Source organism: Schistocerca nitens, chromosome 8 (assembly GCF_023898315.1).
Source record: "Schistocerca nitens isolate TAMUIC-IGC-003100 chromosome 8, iqSchNite1.1, whole genome shotgun sequence".
NCBI lineage: Eukaryota > Metazoa > Arthropoda > Insecta > Orthoptera > Acrididae > Schistocerca > Schistocerca nitens.
The window spans coordinates 49,834,366-49,851,963 of NC_064621.1; the positions used below are offsets into that span (position 1 = coordinate 49,834,366).

Below are 17,598 nucleotides of genomic sequence, written 5' to 3' on the forward strand. Positions count from 1 at the left end.
TTGATCTTGGTCCAGAGGTGGAAACGTCACGTATGGCACCCAATGGTCGAGACGTATCATTCCCAACACTCCTGTTCCCGTCTTTTGATAAGCTAGTGAACGCGAGCACGGACCAGTTTAAAGGCTGTTGGGTGCTCCAGGGAAGGGTGCCGCTTATGCCGCTGTAGAGCTCGCCGACGCTCCTTAATTGCCTCAGCGACTTCCGACGACTATCAAGAGACTGTCTTTCGCTATGGACACCCTAAAGAACGAGGGATCGCATTTTCCGTCGCAGAAATGATCGTTGTAGTGACCTGCTCAACAACATCGATATCACCATGTGGGGGAGATTCAACGGTGACAGTACAGGTGAAAGTGTCCCAGTCTGCCTTGCTTAAAGCCCATCTGGGCAGGCGTCCGTGGGCCTGACGCTGGGCCAGTGACAGGAAGATGGGAAAGTCGTCACTACTACGCAAGTCGCTATGTGCTCTCCAGTGGATGGATGGGAGAAGTCCCGGGCTGCAAATTGATAAATCAATGACCAAGTAGCTACAATGAGCCACACTGAAATGTGTGGTAGCCCCAGTATTTAAGAGGCAGAGGTCGAACTGAGAAAGTAAAATTTCGACATCTCTGCCTCGGTCAGTAAGCACAGTGCCACCCCACAAGGAAAAGTTTAGGGAGTTTATTAGTCAATGCAGTCAATGCGTTTAGGGGTACTGCACCATCTGGAGGAAGATATACATTGCACACAGCAATTTCCTGTGTCATCCTTATCCTGACAGTCACAGCTTCTAGAGGGGTTTGAAGGGGCACAGGTTCACTGCATACTGAGTTCAGGATATAGACACAAACTCGAGCTGACACTATTATAGTCACTATGTTTCTTGTAATATCCCCTACAGGCGTGGAGGGCACGGGTCCGCATTTCTGGGAACCAGGAGTGCTGAACTGCAATGCAGAAAGCAGGTGTAAAGCTTAAGAGTTCCCGTAGCTCAGCCAGGTGGTGGAAAAAAACCGCCACAATTCCACTGAAGGATGACGTTATCGTGAGGCTGGGAAGGCATGAAGAAGGAGGCAGGTAATGCTCAGGGTCACCTGCTGCCACCGACTGAGTAATTGTAGTCATTTCTATGGTGGATGAGGCATCAATGAGATCCAGGTCCGCAGGGGACACTAAGATCTCCACCGCATACTCAGATGCAGAATTCATAGGGAGTGGTGGTGTTGGAGCCACCAGAGGGTCCTGTTTATTAACAGACTTCTTCTTAGTTTGCTTGCTCTCTCTTTTCTCTTTAGAGGCTTTCTGGGAATTCTCCAAAGCAGCTTCAGGCATGGAGGAAGACTGTGAAGCTCTTTGTCCAGCAGCTTTTGGCTCCTCGAGCCACTGGCGAGTGTCCACCGTGGCATTAGTGGAGACCTTGGGAGAGACGGCCCCAAGGGATCCCATCCACATGAGAGGAGACAGAGGAGACTGTTGCTTCTCCAGCAATGGGGAGGGCATGTCCCCTGCATTTCGGGGGGGGGGGGGGTCTTGCTCCCAAAGTACGTGCTTTGGGAGTAATGGAGGAGGATTTGCCCCTTGCCCCTACCACCAAGGGGGCAGACGTATTCTGGTGGCCCAGAGGGCCCACCGTTCGTGTCATGGAGTGATGACCCACTGGAACTTGGGATGTTGACGTCAACGGAATGGGGTGTAATCTTTCAAATTTATGTTTAGCCTCTTGGTAAGTCAACCGGTCCAGGGTCTTTTACTCCATGATTTACCTCTCCTTTTGGAGTACTGGGCAGTCTCGCGAGCAGGGGAGTGGTGCTCTTCACAGATGATGGAAGTGGCAGGAGACGAGTATCTGCGTGCGTCCGCAGTCTCGACATGTGACCCTGGAAGTGCAGTGGGAAGATATGTGCCCAAACTTCCAGCACTTAAAGCACTGCATAGGGGGAGGGACGTATGGCTTAACGTGACAGCAGTAAACCATCACCATGACCTTTTCAGGCAATGAATCACCCTCAGAGGCCAAGATGTAGGCACCGATAGCAACCCTGTTGTCTTTGGGTCGCCTTTAAACGCGCCGGATGAAATGAACACCCCACCATTGTAAATTAGTGCGGAGCTCGTCCTTACACTGCAGGAGGAGATCACAATGGAAAATGATCTCCTGGACCATGCTGAGGCTTTTATGGGTAGTGACGGAAACAGGAATATCACCCAGCTTGTCACAGCGAGTAACGCTCGCGATTGAGCTAGGGATGCTGTCTGAATCAAGACTGCGCTGTTTCGCATCTTGGACAGCGTTGTCACTTCTCCAAACTTATCCTCAAGGTGTTCAACGAAAATTTGAGGCTTCATAGGTAAAAAGGAGTCCCCATGAGTTCTGCTACAGACTAGAGACCGAGGCGAATACGGTTCCCTCCGTTCTATATCCCTACGTTCCTCCCATGGTGTAGCGCGGGAGGGAAACTATCTAGGGTCATACGTGTCGGCATCGTATTCTATCTTGCCCTGCTTAGAGACTGCTGGTGCCCTACGGTCACCAACAAGAGATAGTCCGCTTCATTGTGGGTCATCCGCCCTGATGCCACCCACTGAGACCAACTGGCATGATGGCCGTTGCTGGGTTCTGAGGCCCCAGGAAGACAGGCATCTACTCCTTGACATATGTGGGGAGCTTACAGCTCAGGCATCAGCAGCGCAATCCCTTTGTTGTCAGGGAGCTACCACCAAATGGGTACATGACGGCCCCACCACAGCAGACTGGCTACTGTGCTGGATATTGGGTGCAGAGAAATCCAGTGTTGTCATGGGGGCGAAAGAGGACACGAGACAACGGAAGAAGTTGACATACCCCGGATAGTGTCCTCGCCCAAATAGTTGAATTGCAGGTGGAGATGCAAAGCCATGACAAAAGGTTCAGGACATCGAATCTAAGGGCACTATGGGTAATTCAAGCACCTCGCAAGGCGTCCTTCCCCACATGGCCCGCACTTGTGTAGAATTTGGAAAGTGTCAGGTCAAACCATGAAATGGGACCTGAACTCACAGGACCAAAACGTGTGAGACTCCTTTTAGTGGCCTCTTACGACAGGCAGGAATACCTCGGGCCTATTCTAACCCCTGGACCCACAGGGGGGACTAGACTGGTTGGGAACGTCCTGAGAGCCAATAAATTTAAAAAAATATCCTACGCCAGCCCTATTAAAATATAAATTTCCTCCCTTGTCCCTGTGCTAGTCATGTAGTAAACATTAATAAAACCTTCAGTATCCATGGACATGTCATAAGGCAAACAGGAAATACCAGGTCTAGTCAACAAGGACATCGGCTACTTTACGTTTTCTGCACGATCGTACCTGCGTCTTGACGTGGACTACGTCTGTCGGTATAGACTGTACGTTTTGCGTCCACACTTGAACACACGACCTGCTGCGCAGGAGAAAATAAACATTAAGTATTAAGTATTAAGCAACATAAAAACAAACCACATCCAATAGCTGTAATTATTAATCTGCAAATGAAGTAAATACTTACGTTTGTCGTTCAATACACTGTCCTGATTCACCGGTAAAAATATCTTCACTTGTACCCCTAACACCCTGCGTACACATAGCATCAAATATTATAGAACATGCTTGAATTAAATTAAGAACATACTATCAGATCCTTTTAGAAAACGCGTAGGAGAGAAACAAAAAGATTTAATGGCACCGGCCGCGGTGGTCTTGCGGTTCTAGGCGCGCAGTCCGGAACCGTGCGACTGCTACGGTCGCAGGTTCGAATCCTGCCTCGGGCATGGCTGTGTGTGATGTCCTTAGGTTAGTTAGGTTTAAGTAGTTCTAAGTTCTAGGGGACTGATAACCACAGCAGTTGAGTCCCATAGTGCTCAGAGCCATTTAATGGCACTCGAACCAGGAACACAACACACGGTATCTTACAACACTGCATTACCCATCACGCCACACCGACCGTGAATGATGTGAGACCAAATTTTGCATCTTACAATCTCCTCAGAGCTTTAATCGTAGATATATTATTAACTGACCTATAATTACAGCAAACTGTATCAAGAGCAATTCGTCTTTGATGGATCCGAAAGATTTCGATATCGATACTGATATATTTATTGATTTTATTCTACTTTGCGTGTTTCGGTGTTACGCCATTCTCAAAGGCTCTACAAGAGAAATACATCAAAAAGTATCAGCCGAAAAAACGTTGGCACAGTTGCATAAAATGTAGATCGTACAAAGGGAAGAAGCAAACGCTCAGAGAAAAACGTTCATAACATTACGTAAAATGCGCATCGTTAAAAACGAAGGAAGCAAGAAAACACCAAAACCTACGCAAAACATTTATATGTGAATACTAAACTGCGTTTGTCAACCCTGTATATCGGTATCTGGTCTACCTTACGCAATGACATTTCAGTGCAAACAGACTGGCTGCACACACCAGACCATTAGGTAAAGAAGACCGCTACATGTCAATACTATACGGTGATTGTGAAAGTCGTATGTTTTAAAATACAGAAGTACTGATGCAATTAATATAATACAGTATTAAATAACAAATAATTTTCTATCGTATCTATTACATTACCCAGTTTATTATTTAACAAGTATCTATCTGATGCAATGAATCTGATGAAAATTATCAACGCAACACACATTAACAAATACGTGACACTTAAGTATTTCTGTAATATTAAAAAAGGAACAAATACGGCAACTCTGAAAGTCTGGATCTCGGTGATGGATACATCGAGTGAAGTTTCAAGTTTCTCGCGAACTTAAGAATATATTGTGGTGTCACCGCCAGACACCACACTTGCTAGGTGGCAGCCTTTAAACCGGCCGCGGTCCGTTAGTATACGTCGGACCCGCGTGTCGCCACTATGAGTGATGGCAGACCGAGCGCCGCCACACGGCAGGTCTAGTCTAGAGAGACTCCCTAGCACTCGCCCCAGTTGTACAGCAGACTTTGCTAGCGGTGGTTCACTGTCTACATACGCTCTCATTTGCAGAGACGACAGTTTAGCATAGCCTTCAGCTACGTCATTCACTACGGCCTAGCAAGGCGCCAAATTCAGTTACTATAATCTGAACAGATAATATTGTGAATCATGTACCGTCAAGAGCGACGTTCATCATAAATGGATTAAAGTTAAGTATCAACTAGCTACGTCCGCTTTCTGAATTCTAATTCCTTGTCATGTTCCAGACCTCACGTCAGTATAGTCCTTCCCTCCTCACGCCAGCCTACGTGAGCTAAACGCGTGCATTTCGGCCTTCAATAGTAACACTGTGTTGGCTCTTCAGCCAACACAAGATATATCACATAAATTTCGACGATTCCGGTCGTGTCATTTCTTTTCCTTAATAGTCTAGCGCTGCTCAGAGAGGTGTAACTTGACTGCACAACACACTTTTAACAGTAACAACAATCTGCGTTTAGGTGGTTTCACATATGCCGTATAGACGAGTGAAACACGCAATTGATTAGTTCCCCTGTTACAACTTACTTACTTTCAGTGGTCGTATTTGAGTAACAGCTGTATTCCTTCTTGAAAGTCACCAACATGGTTGTTCACTTGTGTGTTCACGATTTGTCAGAGGAGGAGGAGGAGGAGGAAGAGATTAGTGTCGACAACGAGCTCATTAGAGACGTAGCACAATCTCGGGTTAGTGAAGGATGGAGAAGAAAAGCAGACGTGCCTTTTCGAAGGAAACATCCTGGCGTTTGCATCAAGCGATTTAGGGAAAGCATGGAGAACAGATGAGGATAGCTGGAAGCGGGTTTGAACCGTCGTCCTCCCTAGTGCTGCTCCAGTGTGCTACCACTGCGCTGTCGCACTCGGTAATTTGCCACGAACAGAAATTATAGGAGTTCCATCCCCACTGTTACGGCGTAAGTCAGCGCTGGCACGCCAGTAGGGAACGATAGAGAAGGCTGAGACAAGAGGCCAGCCAGTCGTACGCTGAGCGACCTCCCTCCAGGACGACAAAGCGACAGCTGCCGCCCTCAGATGAAGAGGACGTAAGCGCCGTGCCCGACTGGTGGCAAAAACTTCAATAACAGCTTCAGTGCTAGCCACTTCGTTAGCAGACGCATCTATCATTAGAACGCTCTACGTAGCGCAGACTTGTATTTGTCTATTCTGAAGAAGACTGATTATTTTGCATGTCGCCCTTTACTTGCCACACATACCAAAGTTAAATAACTGAATTGTCTATTGTAATAAACCTCATTAATACGAGTTGTTTGATTGTCTAGCGAACCGAGTATGCAGGATTCCTGGACAAAACAACATTGCTGACGAGGTTCGTCGAATAACACGGTGACGAAGATGTCCGAATAACATAGCGACCACTTGCTGACATTTGAACCCCAAGCAACCAGCTGCCACAGATTTTGTTTTATCGTGGGCTTTTGGGTTTTGCTGGTGCCTTAATTCTAGCTTGTCTTTTCTTTTCAGGGGTGTGTTTAAATGTTTTAGCAGTGTCTCTTATAGTGTTTTTTCTATTCAGTGTTTTCAGATTGCCGATGGATAAATTTTCTTTGTTAGTGTGCTTATCGCTTGCATTGTCTGTTTATTGCATTTGCCTACTCCAAACTGAGCAACCCATCTCTCCCACACTCTAATCAGGCACCTCAGCTGCAAGTGCTAGATCCAAAGCAGCTAACACAGATGTTTCAGTTTCAGATGCAGCACATTGCAACCGTTCTAAACACGGTAAAGCAGTTACTGGCAAACTGAGCGACAAACACAGCCCAACATGCAACAACTGTAGCTCCGAGTGCCATACCACCTTTTCGCTGGTTTAATGAAAACGAAGAGGAATGGCTCGAGTGTTTGCAACAGTATGAAGCGCACATCATTGCTCACAAAGTGTCAGGTACCGGTTCTGTCAAGCTACACTACTTTTTGTCAATGATAAGCAGTGCAGTCTTTCACCTGTTCGCTAACATCAAGTGAATGTGGGGGAGCTAGGTACCAGTTCTTTCATTGCAAAAGAAACTCAGAACAAACTTATCACGAGTCAGTAACAGATCTGCAGGGTATGAAGAGGAAATGTAAATTCAAATGTGCTTGTTGTGCTTTATGTTCAGATATTGTATTGTGTGATGTGGTCGTGTACAATGTAACTCAATCAAACTTACGGAACAGATTTTGAAATAGCCAGAGCCATCATTTTATCACGTAGTGCAAATCCTAGATCGTTACGATTCAAGGTGCCGTAGCGGCCGATACATTTGAGCAGCCACCAATTTGTCGGGTTGAGTCATCCCTTGCTGACGACCAGCCCTGTAGGCAGTAACAGCACGCGTGCACCAAGCCGCATAAACAGTTCTCTAACACTTGGCCACATCAATGAATAGAATTAAGTTATACCCTCGGTGCTCTTCACGGCACAAACGCCAAGATGGATGCGTCCAGACAAGCACAGCGTTACGCTTGTGGCAAGAAAGGTAAGAGTTCGAGTTCGAGTCCCGGTCGGGGCACACATTTTCATCTGTCCCCGTTGACGTATGTCAACGCCTGTAACCAGCTAAGGGTGTTCATTTCATTGTAATTTCATTCTAACGAGCTGCATGGTCATCGATGGTGTTTGTTCTTTTGGACATGTCCGAAAGAACAGATACCATCTTAGTATATATATTTCATCTCTTATTTCACCCCCCTAGGGACTGATTTTCCAAAAACGCTGAAACACGGATTATTCTTGTAGTGTCGGCAGACTTGCCAACACTACGCACACTAATTGAAAGAGGCGGCCAAGATGCACGCGCTAACTCACGAAGGATGGAGTGAGGTCTGAAACAGGAGACTTAATGAATGTGATAAAGAAAATACGTATCTTTGGAATATACTTAACTTTTAATACATCCTTGTATACATCGTTCTTGATGAGACATCTGGAGATTGTGGCGATACAAGTGACTCTTTATATACAAGCTATTTAAGGCTAATGGCGCCTTGCTAAGTCGTAGCCATTAACTTAGCTGAAGGCTATTCTAACTGTCTCTCGGCAAATGAGAGAAATGGCTTCGTCCGTATAGTCGCTAGCAACGTCGTCGTACAACTGGGGCGAGTTCTCGTACGTCTCTCGAGACCTGCCGTGTGGTGGCGCTCGGTCTGCGATCACACAGTGGCGACACGCGGGTCCGACATGTACTAATGGACCGCGGCCGATTTAAGCTACCACCTAGCAAGTGTGGTGTCTGGCAGTGACACCACAATTCTGTTTGTAACCAAGAAGTCAAATACCAATTTTCCAGATGTAGCGTTAAAATGCTTTAGAACTTCTTTAGTAATAATTTATTTTCATCCATTATTTCACTATCTTACAAGTTGAATTTCCAAAAATGCTTAAACAGGTGTTCTCTTAATATCTGGCTGACAAACCAAATTCCAGTTTTTGTACTTCTAGCTTCAAAATTGCCTTAATACCAAGATATTTTCAAAAAACTTTTCATCCCCTCTTTCACTCCCTTATGGGTGAAATTTCGAAAAATCGCTTCTCACAAGATGCCTACATTTGTCTAAAAGTAAGAAATAAAATTTATTAGAAACCTGAGCCACCTCATTTGTTGTCCATAATTTCGACCATAATTTAAAGGTGCATCAAAGGTCTCTCTAACATGTTTTATTTCTTACTTTAACACAAATCATTTCACAAAACATTTGATTTTTTTTATTTTCAAGGTTTTTCGATAATATTACGTTACTGAAACACCATTTGGTTTCCTAGCGCCTATTCTCGAAATGCCCTGAATTTAGTGCTTAATTTGTGGGAAACCATTTTTATAGTTGAATATATCACTGGTCAAACTTTTTACGCGTGAAACAGAGAGCAATTATAATTACTCTTTCGCTGCTTTGAGGAAGTGTAGCCGAAAAATTATTTACTGTGTGGGTACCCTACTTTTTACGAATGATGTTCAGACTGTGCGCTTGTGAAGATAATGGTTCCTGGAGATTTACTATGAACGTGAATTTGTAATCAGAAAATGTTTAAAGAAAAACTGCATGAAGTAAATTAATATTGTGTAAATCCCATGAACCCATTTTACCTCTGGAAACTTCAAAAGGACATCTCTATATGAGCAGTTTCCCAATCCTGTTAAAATCGTGACAATAAAATCCCTTGATAGCGGAAAACAGTAAAACACTTTGAAACTAATTTGATAAGTGATGAAACAGTATACTGCAATTCTGCTCACCAGTAACAGTTAAACCCAGATAAATTTGAATGTAAGCACGAATGACTGGGAATGTCACATTAAGTGGCATGTAAACAAAGCTCGCGTACTTTGACAGCTGTTAGATTCAAAGTTCCCTCCAATACGCTAACTTGAACTAATGGCGAATAAGCTACTTCTTTGTAATTGGTTGGCGTAAATAACGTATTACCACCGCCAGCCAAAACAGAATAAGGAAAGAGGATATTTTAATGCCAAGAACACGACTGGATTCACATCAGCAACTTCAAATACATCACGCTGACCCACAACAGATGAGACTCAAAGCCTTTCCTCTCTTCGAGAAACACAAATTTAGCATTGAAGGGCAGCTTGGAGGGTAAAAATCGTAGAGGGAGACCAAGAGATGAATACACTAAGCAGATTCAGAAGGATGTAGGTTGCAGTAGGTACTGGGAGATGAAGAAGCTTGCACAGGATAGAGTAGCATGGAGAGCTGCATCAAACCAGTCTCAGGACTGAAGACCACAACAACAACAACAAATAACTTCAGTGGCAGATGCCTTAACTTACCCTTTTGGCCACATTTTGCAGTGCAACACATAAATTCTCCTGTCTAAATTACTCTATACACACGTGGAAGCATACCTTTCTAAGATTCACATGCAACGACTAGTACAAATACAGTGAAAAGCGAAAACCAATAAATGATGGCAATAACTGTTAGTGGTGGGGTCAACCATCATTGAAGGTGAACAGTCTTTACAATACATTACTTTTATTTACAGAGAGAAACATTAAGAGACAGAAAGAAATTAAATTAGTTACAATGTGTTTCTCGAATAGAGGAAAGGCTTTGAGTCTCATCTGTTGTCGGTCAGCGTGATGTATTTGAAGTTGCTGATGTGAATCCTATAAGTTCATCCAGTCGTGTCCTTGGCATTAAAATATCCTCTTTCCTTATTCTGTTTTGGCTGGCGGTGGTAATAAGTTGTATAGCATCCATTTGTCCTAGGTGGGAACAAAGTTACTGCTTATGCAACACCTGAAGGTCGTATTAGTTCCACTGAAACTTTCACACACGATAGTTTCGCACAGTCCATATGACGTGTTTCAATTAACAGTCCATTTGCTACAACTTGCCAAATGCGAAATTAGACATTCCATTTACAGCTAACATTCACAGTTCACGATAACACCGTTCCCGCGATAACAGTCACTTACGTAGCAACACAGTTCACAGTTTCCACGTTGGCTCTTAGTGTTTTAGCTTACGTCATATATTGTAGTCAAGAAATTGAGAAATAGTAAATTCACAGTTGATGTAATGCATCTCAATTCAAAACCGACGACGATACTGTCTGTTCATGAGTGCATTGTCACTGCCACAAGCATCGTTCTGCAAAAACCAACAGCGTTTGCGTATTACAACGAGCGTTTAGAATATCCATCATAAAGTCAAATTTCAAACCGATCTAACACAAGAATGTTCGGTATTAATGTCGCGTTAAACGCACATCATTACTACAAACAGTACTTGCTTCCATTCTGCCATGCTTATGCGCCATCTGTGGCTGACTGCATTAGTGATGGGGAGCTCGTGAATGAGTCGTTCAAATGAACGCTTCACTCCACTGAACGCCCGGGTTCCCGGGTTCAATTCCCGGCGGGGTCAGGGATTTTCTCTGCCTCGTGATGGCTGGGTGTTGTGTGTTGTCCTTAGGTTAGTTAGGTTTAAGTAGTTCTAAGTTCTAGGGGACTTATGACCACAGCAGTTGAGTCCCATAGTGCTCAGAGCCCTTTGAACCATTTGAACCACTCCACTGAAGTGTTAACTAACCGCTCAGTTTCAATGAACTGGTACTTCAAACTCTTCACAGATAGCACACTCCACACTGTTTTCTAGTTCGTTCACTCACTCTCTTCCCCTCTCCCTCTCCCACTGCATCGGCGCTACGTCACTCACCCTCCCATCACTTCAGTCCTCCCTCTACTGCCTGTCGACGAATCGCGCGGTGTTTGTGGGGAACGATAGGTTTACGAGAGGTTGGGGAGGTGAGGGGCGAGGAGAAGGCAGCGCCAGCTGCTTCCCGCAGTGCTGACATCTTTACCCGTGACTATTTGTTCAGTTAAACTTCGCGTCTACGGGTAGCCTGCCGTTGGCAGCGCTTGCAGACAAATGAATATTAAAGATACAAACGAAGAGGTTGGCTGTGTGAGCACGAACAGCCAGCATGAAAATAAAAGGTTTGTTAATAACACTGAAAGAGGGATTTTACCTGAAGTCGTACCAATGACTACAGGTGACTGTTTACGTTTTGAATCTAGGGGGTTATTATTCTCAACAAAAATAAAATCTACAGGAAAACTTCTGAATAATTACTTAACATAGGTATATAGACTTTGTGACAGTGGTAAACATACTCATTCTATTTTGGATTAAATTTTAAAAGCAACTTAAAATTGGACTGCATTTCGTTGGTAGCCCTAGTTTTGAGTCTATGAATGAATGGTTCAAATAGCTCTGAGCACTATGAGACTTTAACTTCTGAGGTCATCAGTCGCCTAGAACTTAGAACTAATTAAACCTAACTAACCTAAGGACATGACACACATCCAGGCCCGAGGCAGGATTCGAACCTGCGACCGTAGCGGTCGCTCGGCTCCAGACTGTAGCACCTAGAACCGCACGGCAACTCCGGCCGGCAGTCCATGAATACAACAAATAACGTTTCATTTGGCAGATAAAGACTTTCATGAGGAAATGTCTAGCAAGATTAAATGTAATACCTTCTTTATATGTGACAGGCTTATCTGTTTATCTTTCCTTTGTCCCCTTCGAGCATGCTGTATTTAAGTTAACTCAGACGCTGTAAGAGCGTAAAACGTTGCGTGCACGTTACTACATAGTTCGGACATCTGTTGGTAAAATTATGAAGTATTACAAAGTTTTATTGTACGAGCGAGGCGAAGCGAGCGAAGCCGCGGCTGAGCGGCGAACGGAGGAACTTCGCTAGGCTACCGTACTTCATGAATGAATTACTTCATTTGAACGCTTCACGGCAGAGAGTAGAGTTGTGGCGATTCGTGAATGAGTCGTTCATTTGAACGACTCTCTACCGTACTTCATGAATGAACTACTTCATTTGAACGCTTCACGGCAGAGAGTAGAGTTGTGGCGATTCGTGAATGAGTCGTTCATTTGAACGACTCTAAATAAAGAATCGTAAGAATCGAATCGTGATACGGACGTCGTTCAAAAGAATCGTAAGAAAGATTGCGTGTTTCCGAGTCGCGACGATTCCAAGTTCCAACGATTCATCGATTCTTAGTACGCTATGCTTCGGAGGAAACTACCGAATCATGCCGGATGATTACGACCGCCAGATGGCAGTCAAGTGGAGGATGCGTGTGATCGAAGGAAGCAATTCTGCACCACCTTTCGCACAAATCTACTCCTCTTTACTGGCATACTGAAATAGAACAATAGATGCAATCAAATCAAACGTGACCTTTCATCAATTAAGGAATTAAACGTATAAATCGAGAATCACACTTGTAACGTTATATGCATGTTTACTCATAAATAAACTATTTCTGGCATATCTTATCTTGACACAGTTCGACTCTAACCCCATTGAAAATTTCAGACATGTCCTGCCATCTGTGAGTAAGATGTAGAACTTTTTGCATTCCGTAAGAATCGTGCCATCGCAGACTAGAATGAATCGTCAAAGAATCGTGAACGAATCGTAGGAATCGATTCGCTATGTGAGATTGAATCGTAGGAATCGAATCGGGAAAGAGAATCGTGTTGCCCAACTCTAGCAGAGAGTGAAATGAATGAAGTAGTTCACGGCAATGAACGAGTTCGACCTATCTCTAGACTGCATCCCTGTTCGACCCGACAACTATCGATACCACTCTCGTTCCAGAGTTCTTACAACACTTCCGCCTAATGCATTCTGCTTCACACAATACATTTAATAAAACTATTTGAAAGGTCACCAGGAAAAACAATCCAAGTCTTTACGTAAGGAACTCTTGTAGAAAACAGCACAGTAAACATAGTCATACACACTCAATGTTCTACACTATATAACCAAATGAAAAATATTCTACGTCATCAGAAATATATCTATGGAGTGCAAGGTAGTAAAAGGAGGGCATCGCAGGCTGCAGGTTTTGTGTTGTTGGTAGTGTTAGTGTCACGACCAGCCGTTAGGCGCCGCTACTGGTGCGGCGACGCAGGGTTGAAACAGGAGCACGAGTGTGCGTTACAGTTGCAGACAGTTAGCACTGGTCTGGACAATGTGAGCAGGGCTCTGCTCGTAAAGCTGTTTCATAAAGACAAGAGCAACTGTGCTGTCGCTCCTTGGAGTACTGACGCGTTAAAGGAATACTCAGAGGTCCTCTTACTGCACCGGGGTTGAAGGACATAATTCAGAAGTTGGGATTAACTGCTGATTAGGCAACTGCTCCTCGGACAAGCCGATGGCCAACGCCACCTCAAAGGTTTTTGCTCCCGTGACTGAGAATGCTGGACGCAGAGTGCGAGCTTCAAGCAGCGCACGACAGCGGAACGTTCCGTGGTCCACTGTTCTGATATCCCTGCAAACAGTTTTGAAATTGTACGACGGCCGTTCAATAACTAATGCCCCGCATTTTTTAAATGGCCATTAATATACATAGACAAACGTCCTTGTTGGTGCATCACATTTGATGTTTATTCTGAGCGCCGGTGAAGTTTCGAACCGTTCTGGCAAATGGCAGAGCCATAGTGCAGCGTCAAAGTAGCGTCTACATACGACGCGCTTTACGAGCAGCATGCAGTTAATGAGTTCTTGTGTGCAGAAAAAGAAACCGTGGTGATCGTCCATAAACGTTTGTGTGCAGTGTATGGCGATGCTGCAGTTGATAGTAATGTAGTTGGGCGATGGTTAAATAAAGTTACAGCCTCTTGAAATGCAGAAACAGAGCTCCACGATCAGCCACACTCGGGATGACCTGTCAACCAACAGTCCAGACCTGGCACCTAGGACTTTCACCTCTTTGGGGCGCTTAAAGATTCTCTACGAGGAACACACTTTGAAGATGACGAGAGTGCCCAGTGAAAATATGGCTACGCCTTCAGGACAAGAGCTTTAACCAGCAGGGAATACATGCTCTTCCACGACGTTGGCGTACGGCTATAGAACAACGGTAGTTCGTAATTGTAATTCCGGCGAATTTAGTGGAATTTACGGCCTTTAGATTTGAGTGATTTACCGTGTAACCGAAATTTAACGTATTCCTTTTACCATTCATGTGGATGACCTCACCTTTCCGTTATTTAGGGTCAATTGCCAGTTTGCGCACCATACAGATATCTTTTCTAAATCGTTTTGCAATTTCTTTTGATCTTCTGATGACTGTACTAGACGATAAGCGACAGCATCACCTGCAAACAATCTAAGATGGCTACCAAAAAGCAAACGCAAATATTTAAACATGCCCAAATGAGTATTCGCAACACACACGGTTTGAAGATGTACATCGCACAAATCAGTTTTTGAAAAGTAGCGGCCTGCGCCTAATCCGTCCAGAAGGTCCCCTGGTCTGGGCAATGGATAAGTATCAGTCAGTTTGTGGGTTGACTGTAGACTTAAACTCAACACAGACGCGAATGCAATCTGAAGGTTTGGGGAGCAAAACCAGTGGACTTGCCCATTGACGGACTTGTATGGGCGCAATAGCTCCGCTATATTGCAGCGACTTTGTCCTGTAATGCAATGGGAACAGTTCTGGCCCGGCAAAATTTCGGCTGAGCATTGCCGTTCGTAGGAATATGTGCGACAAAACTGTTAGGCTTGCCTAAACCTTCAGACAAGAGTTCAGGGAAGTCTTTCTGCAAGCTAGCTGCATTGCCTTTGGCATTGAATGCAGTCACTGACAACACATTATCCTGAATTTGAAAGCCAAACAAATCCAACGAATCAAGGCCAAAAATGTCCTTACAATCGCGCGATTGTAGGGCACTGAAAGTCACAGTTCGCGTATCTAAGGGATACACGGCAGGCGAAGTACATTTTGTGAGAACGGGAATGTCTTGTCCATTATAGGCTGTTAGGTGTGCACTAGTTTCAGACAGATTTGGGGAGCCTAACAGTTCATGTGTGTTATGATTCAGCAATATAACAGAGGCACCTCTGTGCAACTGAAATTTCACATATTTTCCATTTAAGATGCAAATGAACAAAAAGTTTGTTGGACTGGCGTAGCAGTGAAGAAACTGTTTGCTTGCTAGTTTTACTAATGCCTGCAACAGGCCTTGAATACACTGCATTGATTATATGGGCCTTGCAACTAGATTTCTGTGAGTGGGCAGAATTCTTACGTTTGTTCCATTGCAAACATATGGACTGTACTGGACCTTTCTTGCCACAAGCGTAACGCTGTGCTTGTCTGGACGCATCCATCTTGGCGTTTGTGCCGTGAAGAGCACCGAGGGTATGACTTAATTCTATTCATTGATGTGGCCAAGTGTTAGAGAACTGTTTATGCGGCTTGGTGCACGCGTGCTGTTACTGCCTACAGGGCTGGTCGTCAGCAAGGGATGACTCAACCCGACAAATTGGTGGCTGCTCAAATGTACCGGCCGCTACGGCACCTTGAATCGTAGCGATCTAGGATTTGCACTACGTGATAATGTGTGTGGGGGGGGGGGGGGCACTACGAATGTAACGGTGGCTCAGATGGATAGAGCATCTGCCATGTAAGCAGGAGATCCCGAGTTCGAGTCCCCGTCGGGGTACACATTTTCATCTGTCCCCGTTGATCTACACTCCTGGAAATGGAAAAAAGAACACATTGACACCGGTGTGTCAGACCCACCATACTTGCTCCGGACACTGCGAGAGGGCTGTACAAGCAATGATCACACGCACGGCGCAGCGGACACACCAGGAACCGCGGTGTTGGCCGTCGAATGGCGCTAGCTGCGCAGCATTTGTGCACCGCCGCCGTCAGTGTCAGCCAGTTTGTCGTGGCATACGGAGCTCCATCGCAGTCGTTAACACTGGTAGCATGCCGCGACAGCGTGGACGTGAACCGTATGTGCAGTTGACGGACTTTGAGCGAGGGCGTATAGTGGGCATGCGGGAGGCCGGGTGGACGTACCGCCGAATTGCTCAACACGTGGGGCGTGAGGTCTCCACAGTACATCGATGTTGTCGCCAGTGTTCGGCGGAAGGTGCACGTGCCCGTCGACCTGGGACCGGACCGCAGCGACGCACGGATGTACGCCAAGACCGTAGGATCCTACGCAGTGTCGTAGGGGACCGCACCGCCACTTCCCAGCAAATTAGGGACACTGTTGCTCCTGGGGTATCGGCGAGGACCATTCGCAACCGTCTCCATGAAGCTGGGCTACGGCCCCGCACACCGTTAGGCCGTCTTCCGCTCACGCCCCAACATCGTGCAGCCCGCCTCCAGTGGTGTCGCGACAGGCGTGAATGGAGGGACGAATGGAGACGTGTCGTCTTCAGCGATGAGAGTCGCTTCTGCCTTGGTGCCAATGATGGTCGTATGCGTGTTTGGCGCCGTGCAGGTGAGCGCCACAATCAGGACTGCATACGACCGAGGCACACAGGGCCAACACCCGGCATCATGGTGTGGGGAGCGATCTCCTACACTGGCCGTACACCACTGGTGATCGTCGAGGGGACACTGAATAGTGCACGGTACATCCAAACCGTCATCGAACCCATCGTTCTACCATTCCTAGACCGGCAAGGGAACTTGCTGTTCCAACAGGACAATGCACGTCCGCATGTATCCCGTGCCACCCAACGTGCTCTAGAAGGTGTAAGTCAACTACCCTGGCCAGCAAGATCTCCGGATCTGTCCCCCATTGAGCATGTTTGGGACTGGATGAAGCGTCGTCTCACGCGGTCTGCACGTCCAGCACGAACGCTGGTCCAACTGAGGCGCCAGGTGGAAATGGCATGGCAAGCCGTTCCACAGGACTACATCCAGCATCTCTACGATCGTCTCCATGGGAGAATAGCAGCCTGCATTGCTGCGAAAGGTGGATATACACTGTACTAGTGCCGACATTGTGCATGCTCTGTTGCCTGTGTGTATGTGCCTGTGGTTCTGTCAGTGTGATCATGTGACGTATCTGACCCCAGGAATGTGTCAATAAAGTTTCCCCTTCCTGGGACAATGAATTCACGGTGTTCTTATTTCAATTTCCAGGAGTGTATGTCAAAGCCTGTAAGCAGCTAAGGGTGTTCATTTCATTGTAGAGATGAAATAGTTCATGAAGTATTTCTTTATGATAGCGTTTTTTAAAGCCGAATTTAGGAAAATTTGTATTTGGACTCTCGGTTAGAAATAGAAAAAAAAATTGGTGTTTCTCTATTGTTGGAAATTCA

The 17,598-nt window shown here is 45.6% G+C and overlaps 1 protein-coding gene across 2 annotated transcripts in view; it reads right to left on the reverse strand.

Moving 5' to 3' along the window:
* The window catches only part of LOC126199070 (aminopeptidase N-like), a 585,568-nt gene that overhangs the window by 525,693 nt on the left and 42,277 nt on the right, over positions 1-17,598 (reverse strand). The window lies entirely within an intron of this gene.